The sequence below is a fragment of the Hyperolius riggenbachi genome, chromosome 3 (genome assembly GCF_040937935.1).
Source record: "Hyperolius riggenbachi isolate aHypRig1 chromosome 3, aHypRig1.pri, whole genome shotgun sequence".
Classification (NCBI taxonomy): Eukaryota; Metazoa; Chordata; class Amphibia; order Anura; family Hyperoliidae; genus Hyperolius; species Hyperolius riggenbachi.
Genome location: NC_090648.1, coordinates 72,088,941 through 72,110,079, shown reverse-complemented (window position 1 = coordinate 72,110,079; position 21,139 = coordinate 72,088,941). Strand labels below are relative to the sequence as shown.

Genomic DNA, 21,139 nt, shown 5'->3' with positions numbered 1-21,139 from the left:
AGTGCTCGTGTGGTAGTACCGTGGCTGGCACAATAACAACATTTCGTAGCACCTCTTATCTCCAAATCAGTCTTAGCCACAAAATGCTCACTTGTCAGCGTTCTTTCATGAGGGTGAGGTCCAGTGTCTTACTCTCTGGCAAATTTATAAACACCAGCAGGATGACTAAAATGACAAAAGTCCACTTTTCATCTGCAGGTTGCTACTTTTCTAATGCCACATTCCTAAGAGAGAGAACAGTGTTGTTTCTCAGAGGTCTGGCCTGAAAAATTTGGAGGTCACAAGCTCCATTTATTTGCGCTTGATACGATCCCGTGGCCTCTCGCTAGCTCTTTCTGCAAGCGTTGTTGGGGTGCTCAGAAACAGAGCACCGCTGACATTTAGGTTTCGCCGGCCTATAGCTTCTTCTGGCTGGTGTACCATTGTTTTAAAAGTGTCAACAATCAGCCAAGGTGAAGAACCTGATGGTTGAAGGAAACAACAGCGCATTCTGCTGTTTCCCGGCTATCTAGGTGCTATAGACTGCTCATGACTTGCACTAGACCTTAACTTGCGCTCAGCCTGGAAATACTATAGCTAAACTTTGAGCTGCTGTTGATCGCATTTTTTCAGAGCCTGGATAGCTCAGTTGGTAGAGCATGAGACTTTTAATCTGAGGGTCCAGGGTTCAAGTCCCTGTTCAGGCGATGCTCTCTGCCTTTTGTTATGCTTCGTGTCCTCTCCCTATCTTCCTCAACTGCAGCCTCTTGCGTGCTCCGCTTGCACCAGGCCAAAACACCGATGTCGGCCGCTTTCCATGCCTTCGCTGATTGGTGGCTACCTTTCTAATGCCACCTTCCAAATCAAGTACAGTTTTATTCTTTCAGAGATCTGACCTAGAAAATGTAGAGGTCGCAGGCTATAGCCAGCTCAGGGCATGTACTAGACCTTCCGTCCATCATGCTTGGAATAACTGACTTTTGAGCTGCTGGTGAAGCTCACCTTCCAGGGCCTGGATAACTCAGTCGGTAGAGCATCAGACTTTTAATCTGAGGGTCCAGGGTTCAAGTCCCTGTTCAGGCGATGCCTTTCCTTTACCCCATGCTCATTGGCCATCACTTCCGCTACCTGAGTTCCCTCTGCAACTGCTGCCTCTTGCGTGCTTTGCTTGCAGTAAGCCATAACCGAAACATCAGCCGCTTTCTGTGCATCCCCCGAACTCTCACAGCCTCCCTGCGTCTTGAATCTATTTCTCTTCAACTTTTTCTGCTGTGATATTAAACATGGATTATTCCATGCATAAAAGAGGCATCAAACCATCAACATTATGCTGGGAATACACCATAAGTTTTTTCAGCAGATAGATGGTTCCATAGATAATTTCCAACATGTCCGATCTTATTATCGATCCTTTTTCTCATCGATTTCTCATAGAAATGAATGGAAATTGATCAGAAAAGATAAGAATCGGAAAGTCGATCGGAAATAAGATCGGATAGTAATCGACTGAAAAATGTCGTCGTGTATTCCCAGCATTAGAGTAATTCGCCGGATCCCTTCTCCAGCCTGCACATCTACCCTCAAAGCAGCAATGGAAGGAGCTTCATGCTTACCATGAGCATCAGAAAATTAACAGCTCACGTACCATCTCTCTCCTCCAGTAACCTGCAACCACCAAGACTTTGGCCAACTCCCAAGCACCTCTAGCCAGCGCAGCTTACCAGTACTTCCAGGCACAATAATCACAGGCCCAATTATCAGCACACATGGCAGACAGTGACGTAGACTCATTACTCCATTTTTCAAATTGTATTTTTCATGTATTTTACAAGTGCGGGACTGGCCCACTTGGCAGCCTGCTCCACAAAACACTATGCTGGCATCCCTGGCAGGCTTTGTTTTGCCCTCTTTGCCGCCTTTTCAAATGCTAAGACTCTTTAGCCGCTTATTAACAATGCTTGTTTAGTGGCTGTCTAATTAGCATATGGCATCCCATGATCCTCAGCGGAACACTGTAAACTGCGTTTGTCTCTCCTTAAGGTGATTCCTTTATCCAAGAAAGAGGGGATATTTGCTGGCATTAGCTTGGCTAACTTTGCGCAGTGGCAGTATCATAGCCAATGAGGTTCAACCGAGGCGTGATTATTGCTAATTGAAAACTTTTCCCAATACCCCGCCATGATGACTTGAAATATAGTCAGCATCGGCAATTTTTGACAGTCTCTTCGGAGACTGACTAAGGTGTTTACCAACAGAGAAAGGATTATCTTCAAGGTGCATGATGACTGAGCAGTGCTCGTGTGGTAGAACCGTGGCTGGCACAATAACAACATTTCGTAGCACCTGTTATCTCCAAATCAGTCTTGGCCACAAAATGCTCACTTGTCAGCGTTCTTTCATGAGGGTGAGGTCCAGTGTCTTACTCTCTGGCAAATTTATAAACACCAGCAGGATGACTAAAATGACAAAAGTCCACTTTTCATCTGCAGGTTGCTACTTTTCTAATGCCACATTCCTAAGAGAGAGAACAGTGTTGTTTCTCAGAGGTCTGGCCTGAAAAATTTGGAGGTCACAAGCTCCATTTATTTGCGCTAGATACGATCCCGTGGCCTCTCGCTAGCTCTTTCTGCAAGCGTTGTTGGGGTGCTCAGAAACAGAGCACCGCTGACATTTAGGTTTCGCCGGCCTATAGCTTCTTCTGGCTGGTGTACCATTGTTTTAAAAGTGTCAACAATCAGCCAAGGTGAAGAACCTGATGGTTGAAGGAAACAACAGCGCATTCTGCTGTTTCCCGGCTATCTAGGTGCTATAGACTGCTCATGACTTGCACTAGACCTTAACTTGCGCCCAGCCTTGCAATACTGTAGCTAAACTTTGAGCTGCTGGTGATCGCACCTTTTCAGAGCCTGGATAGCTCAGTCGGTAGAGCATCAGACTTTTAATCTGAGGGTCCAGGGTTCAAGTCCCTGTTCAGGCGATGCTCTCTGCCTTTCGTTATGCTTCGTGTCCTCTCCCTATCTTCCTCAACTGCAGCCTCTTGCGTGCTCCGCTTGCACCAGGCCAAAACACCGATGTCGGCCGCTTTCCATGCCTTTGCTGATTGGTGGCTACCTTTCTAATGCCACCTTCCAAATCAAGTACAGTTTTATTCTTTCAGAGATCTGACCTAGAAAATGTAGAGGTCGCAGGCTATAGCCAGCTCAGGGCATGTACTAGACCTTCCGTCCATCCTGCTTGGAATAACTGACTTTTGAGCTGCTGGTGAAGCCCACCTTCCAGGGCCTGGATAGCTCAGTCGGTAGAGCATCAGACTTTTAATCTGAGGGTCCAGGGTTCAAGTCCCTGTTCAGGCGATGCCTTTCCTTTACCCCATGCTCATTGGCCATCACTTCCGCTACCTGAGTTCCCTCTGCAACTGCTGCCTCTTGCGTGCTTTGCTTGCAGTAAGCCATAACCGAAACATCAGCCGCTTTCTGTGCATCCCCCGAACTCTCACAGCCTCCCTGCGTCTTGAAACTATTTCTCTTCAACTTTTTCTGCTGTGATATTAAACATGGATTATTCCATGCATAAAAGAGGCATCAAACCGTCAACATTATGCTGGGAATACACCATAAGTTTTTTCAGCAGCTAGATGGTTCCATAGATAATTTCCAACATGTCCGATCTTATTATCGATCCTTTTTCTCATAGAAATGAATGGAAATTGATCAGAAAAGATAAGAATCGGAAAGTCGATCGGAAATAAGATCGGATAGTAATCGACTGAAAAATGTCGTCGTGTATTCCCAGCATTAGAGTAATTCGCCGGATCCCTTCTCCAGCCTGCACATCTACCCTCAAAGCAGCAATGGAAGGAGCTTCATGCTTACCATGAGCATCAGAAAATTAACAGCTCACGTACCATCTCTCTCCTCCAGTAACCTGCAACCACCAAGACTTTGGCCAACTCCCAAGCACCTCTAGCCAGCGCAGCTTACCAGTACTTCCAGGCACAATAATCACAGGCCCAATTATCAGCACACATGGCAGTGACGTAGACTCATTACTCCATTTTTCAAATTGTATTTTTCATGTATTTTACAAGTGCGGGACTGGCCCACTTGGCAGCCTGCTCCACAAAACACTATGCTGGCATCCCTGGCAGGCTTTGTTTTGCCCTCTTTGCCGCCTTTTCAAATGCTAAGACTCTTTAGCCGCTTATTAACAATGCTTGTTTAGTGGCTGTCTAATTAGCATATGGCATCCCATGATCCTCAGCGGAACACTGTAAACTGCGTTTGTCTCTCCTTAAGGTGATTCCTTTATCCAAGAAAGAGGGGATATTTGCTGGCATTAGCTTGGCTAACTTTGCGCAGTGGCAGTATCATAGCCAATGAGGTTCAACCGAGGCGTGATTATTGCTAATTGAAAACTTTTCCCAATACCCCGCCATGATGACTTGAAATATAGTCAGCATCGGCAATTTTTGACAGTCTCTTCGGAGACTGACTAAGGTGTTTACCAACAGAGAAAGGATTATCTTCAAGGTGCATGATGACTAAGCAGTGCTCGTGTGGTAGAACCGTGGCTGGCACAATAACAACATTTCGTAGCACCTCTTATCTCCAAATCAGTCTTGGCCACAAAATGCTCACTTGTCAGCGTTCTTTCATGAGGGTGAGGTCCAGTGTCTTACTCTCTGGCAAATTTATAAACACCAGCAGGATGACTAAAATGACAAAAGTCCACTTTTCATCTGCAGGTTGCTACTTTTCTAATGCCACATTCCTAAGAGAGAGAACAGTGTTGTTTCTCAGAGGTCTGGCCTGAAAAATTTGGAGGTCACAAGCTCCATTTATTTGCGCTAGATACGATCCCGTGGCCTCTCGCTAGCTCTTTCTGCAAGCGTTGTTGGGGTGCTCAGAAACAGAGCACCGCTGACATTTAGGTTTCGCCGGCCTATAGCTTCTTCTGGCTGGTGTACCATTGTTTTAAAAGTGTCAACAATCATCCAAGGTAAAGAACCTGATGGTTGAAGGAAACAACAGCGCATTCTGCTGTTTCCCGGCTATCTAGGTGCTATAGACTGCTCATGACTTGCACTAGACCTTAACTTGCGCCCAGCCTGGAAATACTGTAGCTAAACTTTGAGCTGCTGGTGATCGCACCTTTTCAGAGCCTGGATAGCTCAGTCGGTAGAGCATCAGACTTTTAATCTGAGGGTCCAGGGTTCAAGTCCCTGTTCAGGCGATGCTCTCTCCCTTTTGTTATGCTTCGTGTCCTCTCCCTATCTTCCTCAACTGCAGCCTCTTGCGTGCTCCGCTTGCACCAGGCCAAAACACCGATGTCGGCCGCTTTCCATGCCTTCGCTGATTGGTGGCTACCTTTCTAATGCCACCTTCCAAATCAAGTACAGTTTTATTCTTTCAGAGATCTGACCTAGAAAATGTAGAGGTCACAGGCTATAGCCAGCTCAGGGCATGTACTAGACCTTCCGTCCATCCTGCTTGGAATAACTGACTTTTGAGCTGCTGGTGAAGCTCACCTTTCAGGGCCTGGATAGCTCAGTCGGTAGAGCATCAGACTTTTAATCTGAGGGTCCAGGGTTCAAGTCCCTGTTCAGGCGATGCCTTTCCTTTACCCCATGCTCATTGGCCATCACTTCCGCTACCTGAGTTCCCTCTGCAACTGCTGCCTCTTGCGTGCTTTGCTTGCAGTAAGCCATAACCGAAACATCAGCCGCTTTCTGTGCATCCCCCGAACTCTCACAGCCTCCCTGCGTCTTGAATCTATTTCTCTTCAACTTTTTCTGCTGTGATATTAAACATGGATTATTCCATGCATAAAAGAGGCATCAAACCGTCAACATTATGCTGGGAATACACCATAAGTTGTTTCAGCAGATAGATGGTTCCATAGATAATTTCCAACATGTCCGATCTTATTATCGATCCTTTTTCTCATCGATTTCTCATAGAAATAAATGGAAATTGATCAGAAAAGATAAGAATCGGAAAGTCGATCGGAAATAAGATCGGATAGTAATCGACTGAAAAATGTCGTCGTGTATTCCCAGCATTAGAGTAATTCGCCGGATCCCTTCTCCAGCCTGCACATCTACCCTCAAAGCAGCAATGGAAGGAGCTTCATGTTTACCATGAGCATCAGAAAATTAACAGCTCACATACCATCTCTCTCCTCCAGTAACCTGCAACCACCAAGACTTTGGCCAACTCCCAAGCACCTCTAGCCAGCGCAGCTTACCAGTACTTCCAGGCACAATAATCACAGGCCCAATTATCAGCACACATGGCAGTGACGTAGACTCATTACTCCATTTTTCAAATTGTATTTTTCATGTATTTTACAAGTGCGGGACTGGCCCAATTGGCACCCTTCTCCACAAAACACTATGCTGGCATCCCTGGCAGGCTTTGTTTTGCCCTCTTTGCCGCCTTTTCAAATGCTAAGACTCTTTAGCCGCTTATTAACAATGCTTGTTTAGTGGCTGTCTAATTAGCATATGGCATCCCATGATCCTCAGCGGAACACTGTAAACTGCGTTTGTCTCTCCTTAAGGTGATTCCTTTATCCAAGAAAGAGGGGATATTTGCTGGCATTAGCTTGGCTAACTTTGCGCAGTGGCAGTATCATAGCCAATGAGGTTCAACCGAGGTGTGATTATTGCTAATTGAAAACTTTTCCCAATACCCCGCCATGATGACTTGAAATATAGTCAGCATCGGCAAGTTTTGACAGTCTCTTCGGAGACTGACTAAGGTGTTTACCAACAGAGAAAGGATTATCTTCAAGGTGCATGATGACTGAGCAGTGCTCGTGTGGTAGTACCGTGGCTGGCACAATAACAACATTTCGTAGCACCTCTTATCTCCAAATCAGTCTTGGCAACAAAATGCTCACTTGTCAGCGTTCTTTCATGAGGGTGAGGTCCAGTGTCTTACTCTCTGGCAAATTTATAAACACCAGCAGGATGACTAAAATGACAAAAGTCCACTTTTCATCTGCAGGTTGCTACTTTTCTAATGCCACATTCCTAAGAGAGAGAACAGTGTTGTTTCTCAGAGGTCTGGCCTGAAAAATTTGGAGGTCACAAGCTCCATTTATTTGCGCTAGATACGATCCCGTGGCCTCTCGCTAGCTCTTTCTGCAAGCGTTGTTGGGGTGCTCAGAAACAGAGCACCGCTGACATTTAGGTTTCGCCGGCCTATAGCTTCTTCTGGCTGGTGTACCATTGTTTTAAAAGTGTCAACAATCAGCCAAGGTGAAGAACCTGATGGTTGAAGGAAACAACAGCGCATTCTGCTGTTTCCCGGCTATCTAGGTGCTATAGACTGCTCATGACTTGCACTAGACCTTAACTTGCGCCCAGCCTTGCAATACTGTAGCTAAACTTTGAGCTGCTGGTGATCGCACCTTTTCAGAGCCTGGGTAGCTCAGTCGGTAGAGCATCAGACTTTTAATCTGAGGGTCCAGGGTTCAAGTCCCTGTTCAGGCGATGCTCTCTGCCTTTCGTTATGCTGCGTGTCCTCTCCCTATCTTCCTCAACTGCAGCCTCTTGCGTGCTCCGCTTGCACCAGGCCAAAACACCGATGTCGGCCGCTTTCCATGCCTTCGCTGATTGGTGGCTACCTTTCTAATGCCACCTTCCAAATCAAGTACAGTTTTATTCTTTCAGAGATCTGACCTAGAAAATGTAGAGGTCGCAGGCTATAGCCAGCTCAGGGCATGTACTAGACCTTCCGTCCATCCTGCTTGGAATAACTGACTTTTGAGCTGCTGGTGAAGCTCACCTTCCAGGGCCTGGATAGCTCAGTCGGTAGAGCATCAGACTTTTAATCTGAGGGTCCAGGGTTCAAGTCCCTGTTCAGGCGATGCCTTTCCTTTACCCCATGCTCATTGGCCATCACTTCCGCTACCTGATTTCCCTCTGCAACTGCTGCCTCTTGCGTGCTTTGCTTGCAGTAAGCCATAACCAAAACATCAGCTGCTTTCTGTGCATCCCCCGAACTCTCACAGCCTCCCTGCGTCTTGAAACTATTTCTCTTCAACTTTTTCTGCTGTGATATTAAACATGGATTATTCCATGCATAAAAGAGGCATCAAACCGTCAACATTATGCTGGGAATACACCATACGTTTTTTCAGCAGATAGATGGTTCCATAGATAATTTCCAACATGTCCGATCTTATTATCGATCCTTTTTCTCATAGAAATGAATGGAAATTGATCAGAAAAGATAAGAATCGGAAAGTCGATCGGAAATAAGATCGGATAGTAATCGACTGAAAAATGTCGTCGTGTATTCCCAGCATTAGAGTAATTCGCCGGATCCCTTCTCCAGCCTGCACATCTACCCTCAAAGCAGCAATGGAAGGAGCTTCATGCTTACCATGAGCATCAGAAAATTAACAGCTCACGTACCATCTCTCTCCTCCAGTAACCTGCAACCACCAAGACTTTGGCCAACTCCCAAGCACCTCTAGCCAGCGCAGCTTACCAGTACTTCCAGGCACAATAATCACAGGCCCAATTATCAGCACACATGGCAGTGACGTAGACTCATTACTCCATTTTTCAAATTGTATTTTTCATGTATTTTACAAGTGCGGGACTGGCCCACTTGGCAGCCTGCTCCACAAAACACTATGCTGGCATCCCTGGCAGGCTTTGTTTTGCCCTCTTTGCCGCCTTTTCAAATGCTAAGACTCTTTAGCCGCTTATTAACAATGCTTGTTTAGTGGCTGTCTAATTAGCATATGGCATCCCATGATCCTCAGCGGAACACTGTAAACTGCGTTTGTCTCTCCTTAAGGTGATTCCTTTATCCAAGAAAGAGGGGATATTTGCTGGCATTAGCTTGGCTAACTTTGCGCAGTGGCAGTATCATAGCCAATGAGGTTCAACCGAGGCGTGATTATTGCTAATTGAAAACTTTTCCCAATACCCCGCCATGATGACTTGAAATATAGTCAGCATCGGCAATTTTTGACAGTCTCTTCGGAGACTGACTAAGGTGTTTACCAACAGAGAAAGGATTATCTTCAAGGTGCATGATGACTGAGCAGTGCTCGTGTGGTAGAACCGTGGCTGGCACAATAACAACATTTCGTAGCACCTCTTATCTCCAAATCAGTCTTGGCCACAAAATGCTCACTTGTCAGCGTTCTTTCATGAGGGTGAGGTCCAGTGTCTTACTCTCTGGCAAATTTATAAACACCAGCAGGATGACTAAAATGACAAAAGTCCACTTTTCATCTGCAGGTTGCTACTTTTCTAATGCCACATTCCTAAGAGAGAGAACAGTGTTGTTTCTCAGAGGTCTGGCCTGAAAAATTTGGAGGTCACAAGCTCCATTTATTTGCGCTAGATACGATCCCGTGGCCTCTCGCTAGCTCTTTCTGCAAGCGTTGTTGGGGTGCTCAGAAACAGAGCACCGCTGACATTTAGGTTTCGCCGGCCTATAGCTTCTTCTGGCTGGTGTACCATTGTTTTAAAAGTGTCAACAATCATCCAAGGTGAAGAACCTGATGGTTGAAGGAAACAACAGCGCATTCTGCTGTTTCCCGGCTATCTAGGTGCTATAGACTGCTCATGACTTGCACTAGACCTTAACTTGCGCCCAGCCTGGAAATACTGTAGCTAAACTTTGAGCTGCTGGTGATCGCACCTTTTCAGAGCCTGGATAGCTCAGTCGGTAGAGCATCAGACTTTTAATCTGAGGGTCCAGGGTTCAAGTCCCTGTTCAGGCGATGCTCTCTGTGCTTCGTGTCCTCTCCCTATCTTCCTCAACTGCAGCCTCTTGCGTGCTCCGCTTGCACCAGGCCAAAACACCGATGTCGGCCGCTTTCCATGCCTTCGCTGATTGGTGGCTACCTTTCTAATGCCACCTTCCAAATCAAGTACAGTTTTATTCTTTCAGAGATCTGATCTAGAAAATGTAGAGGTCGCAGGCTATAGCCAGCTCAGGGCATGTACTAGACCTTCCGTCCATCCTGCTTGGAATAACTGACTTTTGAGCTGCTGGTGAAGCCCACCTTCCAGGGCCTGGATAGCTCAGTCGGTAGAGCATCAGACTTTTAATCTGAGGGTCCAGGGTTCAAGTCCCTGTTCAGGCGATGCCTTTCCTTTACCCCATGCTCATTGGCCATCACTTCCGCTACCTGAGTTCCCTCTGCAACTGCTGCCTCTTGCGTGCTTTGCTTGCAGTAAGCCATAACCGAAACATCAGCTGCTTTCTGTGCATCCCCCGAACTCTCACAGCCTCCCTGCGTCTTGAATCTATTTCTCTTCAACTTTTTCTGCTGTGATATTAAACATGGATTATTCCATGCATAAAAGAGGCATCAAACCGTCAACATTATGCTGGGAATACACCATACGTTTTTTCAGCAGATAGATGGTTCCATAGATAATTTCCAACATGTCCGATCTTATTATCGATCCTTTTTCTCATAGAAATGAATGGAAATTGATCAGAAAAGATAAGAATCGGAAAGTCGATCGGAAATAAGATCGGATAGTAATCGACTGAAAAATGTCGTCGTGTATTCCCAGCATTAGAGTAATTCGCCGGATCCCTTCTCCAGCCTGCACATCTACCCTCAAAGCAGCAATGGAAGGAGCTTCATGCTTACCATGAGCATCAGAAAATTAACAGCTCACGTACCATCTCTCTCCTCCAGTAACCTGCAACCACCAAGACTTTGGCCAACTCCCAAGCACCTCTAGCCAGCGCAGCTTACCAGTACTTCCAGGCACAATAATCACAGGCCCAATTATCAGCACACATGGCAGTGACGTAGACTCATTACTCCATTTTTCAAATTGTATTTTTCATGTATTTTACAAGTGCGGGACTGGCCCACTTGGCAGCCTGCTCCACAAAACACTATGCTGGCATCCCTGGCAGGCTTTGTTTTGCCCTCTTTGCCGCCTTTTCAAATGCTAAGACTCTTTAGCCGCTTATTAACAATGCTTGTTTAGTGGCTGTCTAATTAGCATATGGCATCCCATGATCCTCAGCGGAACACTGTAAACTGCGTTTGTCTCTCCTTAAGGTGATTCCTTTATCCAAGAAAGAGGGGATATTTGCTGGCATTAGCTTGGCTAACTTTGCGCAGTGGCAGTATCATAGCCAATGAGGTTCAACTGAGGCGTGATTATTGCTAATTGAAAACTTTTCCCAATACCCTGCCATGATGACTTGAAATATAGTCAGCATCGGCAATTTTTGACAGTCTCTTCGGAGACTGACTAAGGTGTTTACCAACAGAGAAAGGATTATCTTCAAGGTGCATGATGACTGAGCAGTGCTCGTGTGGTAGTACCGTGGCTGGCACAATAACAACATTTCGTAGCACCGCTTATCTCCAAATCAGTCTTGGCCACAAAATGCTCACTTGTCAGCGTTCTTTCATGAGGGTGAGGTCCAGTGTCTTACTCTCTGGCAAATTTATAAACACCAGCAGGATGACTAAAATGACAAAAGTCCACTTTTCATCTGCAGGTTGCTACTTTTCTAATGCCACATTCCTAAGAGAGAGAACAGTGTTGTTTCTCAGAGGTCTGGCCTGAAAAATTTGGAGGTCACAAGCTCCATTTATTTGCGCTAGATACGATCCCGTGGCCTCTCGCTAGCTCTTTCTGCAAGCGTTGTTGGGGTGCTCAGAAACAGAGCACCGCTGACATTTAGGTTTCGCCGGCCTATAGCTTCTTCTGGCTGGTGTACCATTGTTTTAAAAGTGTCAACAATCAGCCAAGGTGAAGAACCTGATGGTTGAAGGAAACAACAGCGCATTCTGCTGTTTCCCGGCTATCTAGGTGCTATAGACTGCTCATGACTTGCACTAGACCTTAACTTGCGCCCAGCCTGGAAATACTGTAGCTAAACTTTGAGCTGCTGGTGATCGCACCTTTTCAGAGCCTGGATAGCTCAGTCGGTAGAGCATCAGACTTTTAATCTGAGGGTCCAGGGTTCAAGTCCCTGTTCAGGCGATGCTCTCTGCCTTTCGTTATGCTGCGTGTCCTCTCCCTATCTTCCTCAACTGCAGCCTCTTGCGTGCTCCGCTTGCACCAGGCCAAAACACCGATGTCGGCCGCTTTCCATGCCTTCGCTGATTGGTGGCTACCTTTCTAATGCCACCTTCCAAATCAAGTACAGTTTTATTCTTTCAGAGATCTGACCTAGAAAATGTAGAGGTCGCAGGCTATAGCCAGCTCAGGGCATGTACTAGACCTTCCGTCCATCCTGCTTGGAATAACTGACTTTTGAGCTGCTGGTGAAGCTCACCTTCCAGGGCCTGGATAGCTCAGTCGGTAGAGCATCAGACTTTTAATCTGAGGGTCCAGGGTTCAAGTCCCTGTTCAGGCGATGCCTTTCCTTTACCCCATGCTCATTGGCCATCACTTCCGCTACCTGATTTCCCTCTGCAACTGCTGCCTCTTGCGTGCTTTGCTTGCAGTAAGCCATAACCGAAACATCAGCTGCTTTCTGTGCATCCCCCGAACTCTCACAGCCTCCCTGCGTCTTGAAACTATTTCTCTTCAACTTTTTCTGCTGTGATATTAAACATGGATTATTCCATGCATAAAAGAGGCATCAAACCGTCAACATTATGCTGGGAATACACCATACGTTTTTTCAGCAGATAGATGGTTCCATAGATAATTTCCAACATGTCCGATCTTATTATCGATCCTTTTTCTCATAGAAATGAATGGAAATTGATCAGAAAAGATAAGAATCGGAAAGTCGATCGGAAATAAGATCGGATAGTAATCGACTGAAAAATGTCGTCGTGTATTCCCAGCATTAGAGTAATTCGCCGGATCCCTTCTCCAGCCTGCACATCTACCCTCAAAGCAGCAATGGAAGGAGCTTCATGCTTACCATGAGCATCAGAAAATTAACAGCTCACGTACCATCTCTCTCCTCCAGTAACCTGCAACCACCAAGACTTTGGCCAACTCCCAAGCACCTCTAGCCAGCGCAGCTTACCAGTACTTCCAGGCACAATAATCACAGGCCCAATTATCAGCACACATGGCAGTGACGTAGACTCATTACTCCATTTTTCAAATTGTATTTTTCATGTATTTTACAAGTGCGGGACTGGCCCACTTGGCAGCCTGCTCCACAAAACACTATGCTGGCATCCCTGGCAGGCTTTGTTTTGCCCTCTTTGCCGCCTTTTCAAATGCTAAGACTCTTTAGCCGCTTATTAACAATGCTTGTTTAGTGGCTGTCTAATTAGCATATGGCATCCCATGATCCTCAGCGGAACACTGTAAACTGCGTTTGTCTCTCCTTAAGGTGATTCCTTTATCCAAGAAAGAGGGGATATTTGCTGGCATTAGCTTGGCTAACTTTGCGCAGTGGCAGTATCATAGCCAATGAGGTTCAACTGAGGCGTGATTATTGCTAATTGAAAACTTTTCCCAATACCCTGCCATGATGACTTGAAATATAGTCAGCATCGGCAATTTTTGACAGTCTCTTCGGAGACTGACTAAGGTGTTTACCAACAGAGAAAGGATTATCTTCAAGGTGCATGATGACTGAGCAGTGCTCGTGTGGTAGTACCGTGGCTGGCACAATAACAACATTTCGTAGCACCGCTTATCTCCAAATCAGTCTTGGCCACAAAATGCTCACTTGTCAGCGTTCTTTCATGAGGGTGAGGTCCAGTGTCTTACTCTCTGGCAAATTTATAAACACCAGCAGGATGACTAAAATGACAAAAGTCCACTTTTCATCTGCAGGTTGCTACTTTTCTAATGCCACATTCCTAAGAGAGAGAACAGTGTTGTTTCTCAGAGGTCTGGCCTGAAAAATTTGGAGGTCACAAGCTCCATTTATTTGCGCTAGATACGATCCCGTGGCCTCTCGCTAGCTCTTTCTGCAAGCGTTGTTGGGGTGCTCAGAAACAGAGCACCGCTGACATTTAGGTTTCGCCGGCCTATAGCTTCTTCTGGCTGGTGTACCATTGTTTTAAAAGTGTCAACAATCAGCCAAGGTGAAGAACCTGATGGTTGAAGGAAACAACAGCGCATTCTGCTGTTTCCCGGCTATCTAGGTGCTATAGACTGCTCATGACTTGCACTAGACCTTAACTTGCGCCCAGCCTGGAAATACTGTAGCTAAACTTTGAGCTGCTGGTGATCGCACCTTTTCAGAGCCTGGATAGCTCAGTCGGTAGAGCATCAGACTTTTAATCTGAGGGTCCAGGGTTCAAGTCCCTGTTCAGGCGATGCTCTCTGCCTTTCGTTATGCTGCGTGTCCTCTCCCTATCTTCCTCAACTGCAGCCTCTTGCGTGCTCCGCTTGCACCAGGCCAAAACACCGATGTCGGCCGCTTTCCATGCCTTCGCTGATTGGTGGCTACCTTTCTAATGCCACCTTCCAAATCAAGTACAGTTTTATTCTTTCAGAGATCTGACCTAGAAAATGTAGAGGTCGCAGGCTATAGCCAGCTCAGGGCATGTACTAGACCTTCCGTCCATCCTGCTTGGAATAACTGACTTTTGAGCTGCTGGTGAAGCTCACCTTCCAGGGCCTGGATAGCTCAGTCGGTAGAGCATCAGACTTTTAATCTGAGGGTCCAGGGTTCAAGTCCCTGTTCAGGCGATGCCTTTCCTTTACCCCATGCTCATTGGCCATCACTTCCGCTACCTGATTTCCCTCTGCAACTGCTGCCTCTTGCGTGCTTTGCTTGCAGTAAGCCATAACCGAAACATCAGCTGCTTTCTGTGCATCCCCCGAACTCTCACAGCCTCCCTGCGTCTTGAAACTATTTCTCTTCAACTTTTTCTGCTGTGATATTAAACATGGATTATTCCATGCATAAAAGAGGCATCAAACCGTCAACATTATGCTGGGAATACACCATACGTTTTTTCAGCAGAGAGATGGTTCCATAGATAATTTCCAACATGTCCGATCTTATTATCGATCCTTTTTCTCATAGAAATGAATGGAAATTGATCAGAAAAGATAAGAATCGGAAAGTCGATCGGAAATAAGATCGGATAGTAATCGACTGAAAAATGTCGTCGTGTATTCCCAGCATTAGAGTAATTCGCCGGATCCCTTCTCCAGCCTGCACATCTACCCTCAAAGCAGCAATGGAAGGAGCTTCATGCTTACCATGAGCATCAGAAAATTAACAGCTCACGTACCATCTCTCTCCTCCAGTAACCTGCAACCACCAAGACTTTGGCCAACTCCCAAGCACCTCTAGCCAGCGCAGCTTACCAGTACTTCCAGGCACAATAATCACAGGCCCAATTATCAGCACACATGGCAGTGACGTAGACTCATTACTCCATTTTTCAAATTGTATTTTTCATGTATTTTACAAGTGCGGGACTGGCCCACTTGGCAGCCTGCTCCACAAAACACTATGCTGGCATCCCTGGCAGGCTTTGTTTTGCCCTCTTTGCCGCCTTTTCAAATGCTAAGACTCTTTAGCCGCTTATTAACAATGCTTGTTTAGTGGCTGTCTAATTAGCATATGGCATCCCATGATCCTCAGCGGAACACTGTAAACTGCGTTTGTCTCTCCTTAAGGTGATTCCTTTATCCAAGAAAGAGGGGATATTTGCTGGCATTAGCTTGGCTAACTTTGCGCAGTGGCAGTATCATAGCCAATGAGGTTCAACCGAGGCGTGATTATTGCTAATTGAAAACTTTTCCCAATACCCCGCCATGATGACTTGAAATATAGTCAGCATCGGCAATTTTTGACAGTCTCTTCGGAGACTGACTAAGGTGTTTACCAACAGAGAAAGGATTATCTTCAAGGTGCATGATGACTGAGCAGTGCTCGTGTGGTAGAACCGTGGCTGGCACAATAACAACATTTCGTAGCACCTCTTATCTCCAAATCAGTCTTGGCAACAAAATGCTCACTTGTCAGCGTTCTTTCATGAGGGTGAGGTCCAGTGTCTTACTCTCTGGCAAATTTATAAACACCAGCAGGATGACTAAAATGACAAAAGTCCACTTTTCATCTGCAGGTTGCTACTTTTCTAATGCCACATTCCTAAGAGAGAGAACAGTGTTGTTTCTCAGAGGTCTGGCCTGAAAAATTTGGAGGTCACAAGCTCCATTTATTTGCGCTAGATACGATCCCGTGGCCTCTCGCTAGCTCTTTCTGCAAGCGTTGTTGGGGTGCTCAGAAACAGAGCACCGCTGACATTTAGGTTTCGCCGGCCTATAGCTTCTTCTGGCTGGTGTACCATTGTTTTAAAAGTGTCAACAATCAGCCAAGGTGAAGAACCTGATGGTTGAAGGAAACAACAGCGCATTCTGCTGTTTCCCGGCTATCTAGGTGCTATAGACTGCTCATGACTTGCACTAGACCTTAACTTGCGCCCAGCCTTGCAATACTGTAGCTAAACTTTGAGCTGCTGGTGATCGCACCTTTTCAGAGCCTGGATAGCTCAGTCGGTAGAGCATCAGACTTTTAATCTGAGGGTCCAGGGTTCAAGTCCCTGTTCAGGCGATGCTCTCTGTGCTTCGTGTCCTCTCCCTATCTTCCTCAACTGCAGCCTCTTGCGTGCTCCGCTTGCACCAGGCCAAAACACCGATGTCGGCCGCTTTCCATGCCTTCGCTGATTGGTGGCTACCTTTCTAATGCCACCTTCCAAATCAAGTACAGTTTTATTCTTTCAGAGATCTGATCTAGAAAATGTAGAGGTCGCAGGCTATAGCCAGCTCAGGGCATGTACTAGACCTTCCGTCCATCCTGCTTGGAATAACTGACTTTTGAGCTGCTGGTGAAGCCCACCTTCCAGGGCCTGGATAGCTCAGTCGGTAGAGCATCAGACTTTTAATCTGAGGGTCCAGGGTTCAAGTCCCTGTTCAGGCGATGCCTTTCCTTTACCCCATGCTCATTGGCCATCACTTCCGCTACCTGAGTTCCCTCTGCAACTGCTGCCTCTTGCGTGCTTTGCTTGCAGTAAGCCATAACCGAAACATCAGCTGCTTTCTGTGCATCCCCCGAACTCTCACAGCCTCCCTGCGTCTTGAATCTATTTCTCTTCAACTTTTTCTGCTGTGATATTAAACATGGATTATTCCATGCATAAAAGAGGCATCAAACCGTCAACATTATGCTGGGAATACACCATACGTTTTTTCAGCAGATAGATGGTTCCATAGATAATTTCCAACATGTCCGATCTTATTATCGATCCTTTTTCTCATAGAAATGAATGGAAATTGATCAGAAAAGATAAGAATCGGAAAGTCGATCGGAAATAAGATCGGATAGTAATCGACTGAAAAATGTCGTCGTGTATTCCCAGCATTAGAGTAATTCGCCGGATCCCTTCTCCAGCCTGCACATCTACCCTCAAAGCAGCAATGGAAGGAGCTTCATGCTTACCATGAGCATCAGAAAATTAACAGCTCACGTACCATCTCTCTCCTCCAGTAACCTGCAACCACCAAGACTTTGGCCAACTCCCAAGCACCTCTAGCCAGCGCAGCTTACCAGTACTTCCAGGCACAATAATCACAGGCCCAATTATCAGCACACATGGCAGTGACGTAGACTCATTACTCCATTTTTCAAATTGTATTTTTCATGTATTTTACAAGTGCGGGACTGGCCCACTTGGCAGCCTGCTCCACAAAACACTATGCTGGCATCCCTGGCAGGCTTTGTTTTGCCCTCTTTGCCGCCTTTTCAAATGCTAAGACTCTTTAGCCGCTTATTAACAATGCTTGTTTAGTGGCTGTCTAATTAGCATATGGCATCCCATGATCCTCAGCGGAACACTGTAAACTGCGTTTGTCTCTCCTTAAGGTGATTCCTTTATCCAAGAAAGAGGGGATATTTGCTGGCATTAGCTTGGCTAACTTTGCGCAGTGGCAGTATCATAGCCAATGAGGTTCAACTGAGGCGTGATTATTGCTAATTGAAAACTTTTCCCAATACCCTGCCATGATGACTTGAAATATAGTCAGCATCGGCAATTTTTGACAGTCTCTTCGGAGACTGACTAAGGTGTTTACCAACAGAGAAAGGATTATCTTCAAGGTGCATGATGACTGAGCAGTGCTCGTGTGGTAGTACCGTGGCTGGCACAATAACAACATTTCGTAGCACCGCTTATCTCCAAATCAGTCTTGGCCACAAAATGCTCACTTGTCAGCGTTCTTTCATGAGGGTGAGGTCCAGTGTCTTACTCTCTGGCAAATTTATAAACACCAGCAGGATGACTAAAATGACAAAAGTCCACTTTTCATCTGCAGGTTGCTACTTTTCTAATGCCACATTCCTAAGAGAGAGAACAGTGTTGTTTCTCAGAGGTCTGGCCTGAAAAATTTGGAGGTCACAAGCTCCATTTATTTGCGCTAGATACGATCCCGTGGCCTCTCGCTAGCTCTTTCTGCAAGCGTTGTTGGGGTGCTCAGAAACAGAGCACCGCTGACATTTAGGTTTCGCCGGCCTATAGCTTCTTCTGGCTGGTGTACCATTGTTTTAAAAGTGTCAACAATCAGCCAAGGTGAAGAACCTGATGGTTGAAGGAAACAACAGCGCATTCTGCTGTTTCCCGGCTATCTAGGTGCTATAGACTGCTCATGACTTGCACTAGACCTTAACTTGCGCCCAGCCTGGAAATACTGTAGCTAAACTTTGAGCTGCTGGTGATCGCACCTTTTCAGAGCCTGGATAGCTCAGTCGGTAGAGCATCAGACTTTTAATCTGAGGGTCCAGGGTTCAAGTCCCTGTTCAGGCGATGCTCTCTGCCTTTCGTTATGCTGCGTGTCCTCTCCCTATCTTCCTCAACTGCAGCCTCTTGCGTGCTCCGCTTGCACCAGGCCAAAACACCGATGTCGGCCGCTTTCCATGCCTTCGCTGATTGGTGGCTACCTTTCTAATGCCACCTTCCAAATCAAGTACAGTTTTATTCTTTCAGAGATCTGACCTAGAAAATGTAGAGGTCGCAGGCTATAGCCAGCTCAGGGCATGTACTAGACCTTCCGTCCATCCTGCTTGGAATAACTGACTTTTGAGCTGCTGGTGAAGCTCACCTTCCAGGGCCTGGATAGCTCAGTCGGTAGAGCATCAGACTTTTAATCTGAGGGTCCAGGGTTCAAGTCCCTGTTCAGGCGATGCCTTTCCTTTACCCCATGCTCATTGGCCATCACTTCCGCTACCTGATTTCCCTCTGCAACTGCTGCCTCTTGCGTGCTTTGCTTGCAGTAAGCCATAACCGAAACATCAGCTGCTTTCTGTGCATCCCCCGAACTCTCACAGCCTCCCTGCGTCTTGAAACTATTTCTCTTCAACTTTTTCTGCTGTGATATTAAACATGGATTATTCCATGCATAAAAGAGGCATCAAACCGTCAACATTATGCTGGGAATACACCATACGTTTTTTCAGCAGATAGATGGTTCCATAGATAATTTCCAACATGTCCGATCTTATTATCGATCCTTTTTCTCATAGAAATGAATGGAAATTGATCAGAAAAGATAAGAATCGGAAAGTCGATCGGAAATAAGATCGGATAGTAATCGACTGAAAAATGTCGTCGTGTATTCCCAGCATTAGAGTAATTCGCCGGATCCCTTCTCCAGCCTGCACATCTACCCTCAAAGCAGCAATGGAAGGAGCTTCATGCTTACCATGAGCATCAGAAAATTAACAGCTCACGTACCATCTCTCTCCTCCAGTAACCTGCAACCACCAAGACTTTGGCCAACTCCCAAGCACCTCTAGCCAGCGCAGCTTACCAGTACTTCCAGGCACAATAATCACAGGCCCAATTATCAGCACACATGGCAGTGACGTAGACTCATTACTCCATTTTTCAAATTGTATTTTTCATGTATTTTACAAGTGCGGGACTGGCCCACTTGGCAGCCTGCTCCACAAAACACTATGCTGGCATCCCTGGCAGGCTTTGTTTTGCCCTCTTTGCCGCCTTTTCAAATGCTAAGACTCTTTAGCCGCTTATTAACAATGCTTGTTTAGTGGCTGTCTAATTAGCATATGGCATCCCATGATCCTCAGCGGAACACTGTAAACTGCGTTTGTCTCTCCTTAAGGTGATTCCTTTATCCAAGAAAGAGGGGATATTTGCTGGCATTAGCTTGGCTAACTTTGCGCAGTGGCAGTATCATAGCCAATGAGGTTCAACTGAGGCGTGATTATTGCTAATTGAAAACTTTTCCCAATACCCTGCCATGATGACTTGAAATATAGTCAGCATCGGCAATTTTTGACAGTCTCTTCGGAGACTGACTAAGGTGTTTACCAACAGAGAAAGGATTATCTTCAAGGTGCATGATGACTGAGCAGTGCTCGTGTGGTAGTACCGTGGCTGGCACAATAACAACATTTCGTAGCACCGCTTATCTCCAAATCAGTCTTGGCCACAAAATGCTCACTTGTCAGCGTTCTTTCATGAGGGTGAGGTCCAGTGTCTTACTCTCTGGCAAATTTATAAACACCAGCAGGATGACTAAAATGACAAAAGTCCACTTTTCATCTGCAGGTTGCTACTTTTCTAATGCCACATTCCTAAGAGAGAGAACAGTGTTGTTTCTCAGAGGTCTGGCCTGAAAAATTTGGAGGTCACAAGCTCCATTTATTTGCGCTAGATACGATCCCGTGGCCTCTCGCTAGCTCTTTCTGCAAGCGTTGTTGGGGTGCTCAGAAACAGAGCACCGCTGACATTTAGGTTTCGCCGGCCTATAGCTTCTTCTGGCTGGTGTACCATTGTTTTAAAAGTGTCAACAATCAGCCAAGGTGAAGAACCTGATGGTTGAAGGAAACAACAGCGCATTCTGCTGTTTCCCGGCTATCTAGGTGCTATAGACTGCTCATGACTTGCACTAGACCTTAACTTGCGCCCAGCCTGGAAATACTGTAGCTAAACTTTGAGCTGCTGGTGATCGCACCTTTTCAGAGCCTGGATAGCTCAGTCGGTAGAGCATCAGACTTTTAATCTGAGGGTCCAGGGTTCAAGTCCCTGTTCAGGCGATGCTCTCTGCCTTTCGTTATGCTGCGTGTCCTCTCCCTATCTTCCTCAACTGCAGCCTCTTGCGTGCTCCGCTTGCACCAGGCCAAAACACCGATGTCGGCCGCTTTCCATGCCTTCGCTGATTGGTGGCTACCTTTCTAATGCCACCTTC

The 21,139-nt window shown here is 46.2% G+C and overlaps 28 non-coding genes across 28 annotated transcripts; all 28 read left to right on the top strand.

Annotated features, from left to right (window-relative positions):
• Positions 1-613: 613 nt before the first annotated feature.
• On the top strand, positions 614-686 carry TRNAK-UUU (transfer RNA lysine (anticodon UUU)). The gene has a single exon. It is a non-coding gene; the product is annotated as a tRNA-Lys (tRNA).
• A 303-nt stretch (positions 687-989) lies between these two features.
• Positions 990-1,062, top strand: TRNAK-UUU (transfer RNA lysine (anticodon UUU)). The gene has a single exon. It is a non-coding gene; the product is annotated as a tRNA-Lys (tRNA).
• Positions 1,063-2,070: 1,008 nt separating this feature from the next.
• On the top strand, positions 2,071-2,211 carry LOC137564588 (U4 spliceosomal RNA). Its single transcript, XR_011030685.1, has one exon. It is a non-coding gene; the product is annotated as a U4 spliceosomal RNA (small nuclear RNA).
• A 672-nt stretch (positions 2,212-2,883) lies between these two features.
• On the top strand, positions 2,884-2,956 carry TRNAK-UUU (transfer RNA lysine (anticodon UUU)). The gene has a single exon. It is a non-coding gene; the product is annotated as a tRNA-Lys (tRNA).
• A 303-nt stretch (positions 2,957-3,259) lies between these two features.
• Positions 3,260-3,332, top strand: TRNAK-UUU (transfer RNA lysine (anticodon UUU)). The gene has a single exon. It is a non-coding gene; the product is annotated as a tRNA-Lys (tRNA).
• Positions 3,333-4,325: 993 nt separating this feature from the next.
• On the top strand, positions 4,326-4,466 carry LOC137564587 (U4 spliceosomal RNA). The gene has a single exon (XR_011030684.1). It is a non-coding gene; the product is annotated as a U4 spliceosomal RNA (small nuclear RNA).
• Positions 4,467-5,138: 672 nt separating this feature from the next.
• TRNAK-UUU (transfer RNA lysine (anticodon UUU)) lies at positions 5,139-5,211 on the top strand. The gene has a single exon. It is a non-coding gene; the product is annotated as a tRNA-Lys (tRNA).
• A 303-nt stretch (positions 5,212-5,514) lies between these two features.
• TRNAK-UUU (transfer RNA lysine (anticodon UUU)) lies at positions 5,515-5,587 on the top strand. The gene has a single exon. It is a non-coding gene; the product is annotated as a tRNA-Lys (tRNA).
• Positions 5,588-6,591: 1,004 nt separating this feature from the next.
• LOC137564782 (U4 spliceosomal RNA) lies at positions 6,592-6,732 on the top strand. Its single transcript, XR_011030854.1, has one exon. It is a non-coding gene; the product is annotated as a U4 spliceosomal RNA (small nuclear RNA).
• A 672-nt stretch (positions 6,733-7,404) lies between these two features.
• Positions 7,405-7,477, top strand: TRNAK-UUU (transfer RNA lysine (anticodon UUU)). Its single transcript has one exon. It is a non-coding gene; the product is annotated as a tRNA-Lys (tRNA).
• Positions 7,478-7,780: 303 nt separating this feature from the next.
• On the top strand, positions 7,781-7,853 carry TRNAK-UUU (transfer RNA lysine (anticodon UUU)). The gene has a single exon. It is a non-coding gene; the product is annotated as a tRNA-Lys (tRNA).
• A 993-nt stretch (positions 7,854-8,846) lies between these two features.
• LOC137564586 (U4 spliceosomal RNA) lies at positions 8,847-8,987 on the top strand. The gene has a single exon (XR_011030683.1). It is a non-coding gene; the product is annotated as a U4 spliceosomal RNA (small nuclear RNA).
• A 672-nt stretch (positions 8,988-9,659) lies between these two features.
• TRNAK-UUU (transfer RNA lysine (anticodon UUU)) lies at positions 9,660-9,732 on the top strand. Its single transcript has one exon. It is a non-coding gene; the product is annotated as a tRNA-Lys (tRNA).
• Positions 9,733-10,025: 293 nt separating this feature from the next.
• Positions 10,026-10,098, top strand: TRNAK-UUU (transfer RNA lysine (anticodon UUU)). Its single transcript has one exon. It is a non-coding gene; the product is annotated as a tRNA-Lys (tRNA).
• Positions 10,099-11,091: 993 nt separating this feature from the next.
• On the top strand, positions 11,092-11,232 carry LOC137564771 (U4 spliceosomal RNA). Its single transcript, XR_011030845.1, has one exon. It is a non-coding gene; the product is annotated as a U4 spliceosomal RNA (small nuclear RNA).
• A 672-nt stretch (positions 11,233-11,904) lies between these two features.
• TRNAK-UUU (transfer RNA lysine (anticodon UUU)) lies at positions 11,905-11,977 on the top strand. Its single transcript has one exon. It is a non-coding gene; the product is annotated as a tRNA-Lys (tRNA).
• Positions 11,978-12,280: 303 nt separating this feature from the next.
• Positions 12,281-12,353, top strand: TRNAK-UUU (transfer RNA lysine (anticodon UUU)). The gene has a single exon. It is a non-coding gene; the product is annotated as a tRNA-Lys (tRNA).
• Positions 12,354-13,346: 993 nt separating this feature from the next.
• On the top strand, positions 13,347-13,487 carry LOC137564770 (U4 spliceosomal RNA). The gene has a single exon (XR_011030844.1). It is a non-coding gene; the product is annotated as a U4 spliceosomal RNA (small nuclear RNA).
• A 672-nt stretch (positions 13,488-14,159) lies between these two features.
• On the top strand, positions 14,160-14,232 carry TRNAK-UUU (transfer RNA lysine (anticodon UUU)). Its single transcript has one exon. It is a non-coding gene; the product is annotated as a tRNA-Lys (tRNA).
• A 303-nt stretch (positions 14,233-14,535) lies between these two features.
• TRNAK-UUU (transfer RNA lysine (anticodon UUU)) lies at positions 14,536-14,608 on the top strand. Its single transcript has one exon. It is a non-coding gene; the product is annotated as a tRNA-Lys (tRNA).
• A 993-nt stretch (positions 14,609-15,601) lies between these two features.
• On the top strand, positions 15,602-15,742 carry LOC137564585 (U4 spliceosomal RNA). The gene has a single exon (XR_011030682.1). It is a non-coding gene; the product is annotated as a U4 spliceosomal RNA (small nuclear RNA).
• A 672-nt stretch (positions 15,743-16,414) lies between these two features.
• Positions 16,415-16,487, top strand: TRNAK-UUU (transfer RNA lysine (anticodon UUU)). Its single transcript has one exon. It is a non-coding gene; the product is annotated as a tRNA-Lys (tRNA).
• Positions 16,488-16,780: 293 nt separating this feature from the next.
• TRNAK-UUU (transfer RNA lysine (anticodon UUU)) lies at positions 16,781-16,853 on the top strand. The gene has a single exon. It is a non-coding gene; the product is annotated as a tRNA-Lys (tRNA).
• A 993-nt stretch (positions 16,854-17,846) lies between these two features.
• Positions 17,847-17,987, top strand: LOC137564769 (U4 spliceosomal RNA). Its single transcript, XR_011030843.1, has one exon. It is a non-coding gene; the product is annotated as a U4 spliceosomal RNA (small nuclear RNA).
• A 672-nt stretch (positions 17,988-18,659) lies between these two features.
• TRNAK-UUU (transfer RNA lysine (anticodon UUU)) lies at positions 18,660-18,732 on the top strand. Its single transcript has one exon. It is a non-coding gene; the product is annotated as a tRNA-Lys (tRNA).
• Positions 18,733-19,035: 303 nt separating this feature from the next.
• On the top strand, positions 19,036-19,108 carry TRNAK-UUU (transfer RNA lysine (anticodon UUU)). Its single transcript has one exon. It is a non-coding gene; the product is annotated as a tRNA-Lys (tRNA).
• Positions 19,109-20,101: 993 nt separating this feature from the next.
• LOC137564768 (U4 spliceosomal RNA) lies at positions 20,102-20,242 on the top strand. Its single transcript, XR_011030842.1, has one exon. It is a non-coding gene; the product is annotated as a U4 spliceosomal RNA (small nuclear RNA).
• A 672-nt stretch (positions 20,243-20,914) lies between these two features.
• On the top strand, positions 20,915-20,987 carry TRNAK-UUU (transfer RNA lysine (anticodon UUU)). Its single transcript has one exon. It is a non-coding gene; the product is annotated as a tRNA-Lys (tRNA).
• Positions 20,988-21,139: the final 152 nt, after the last annotated feature.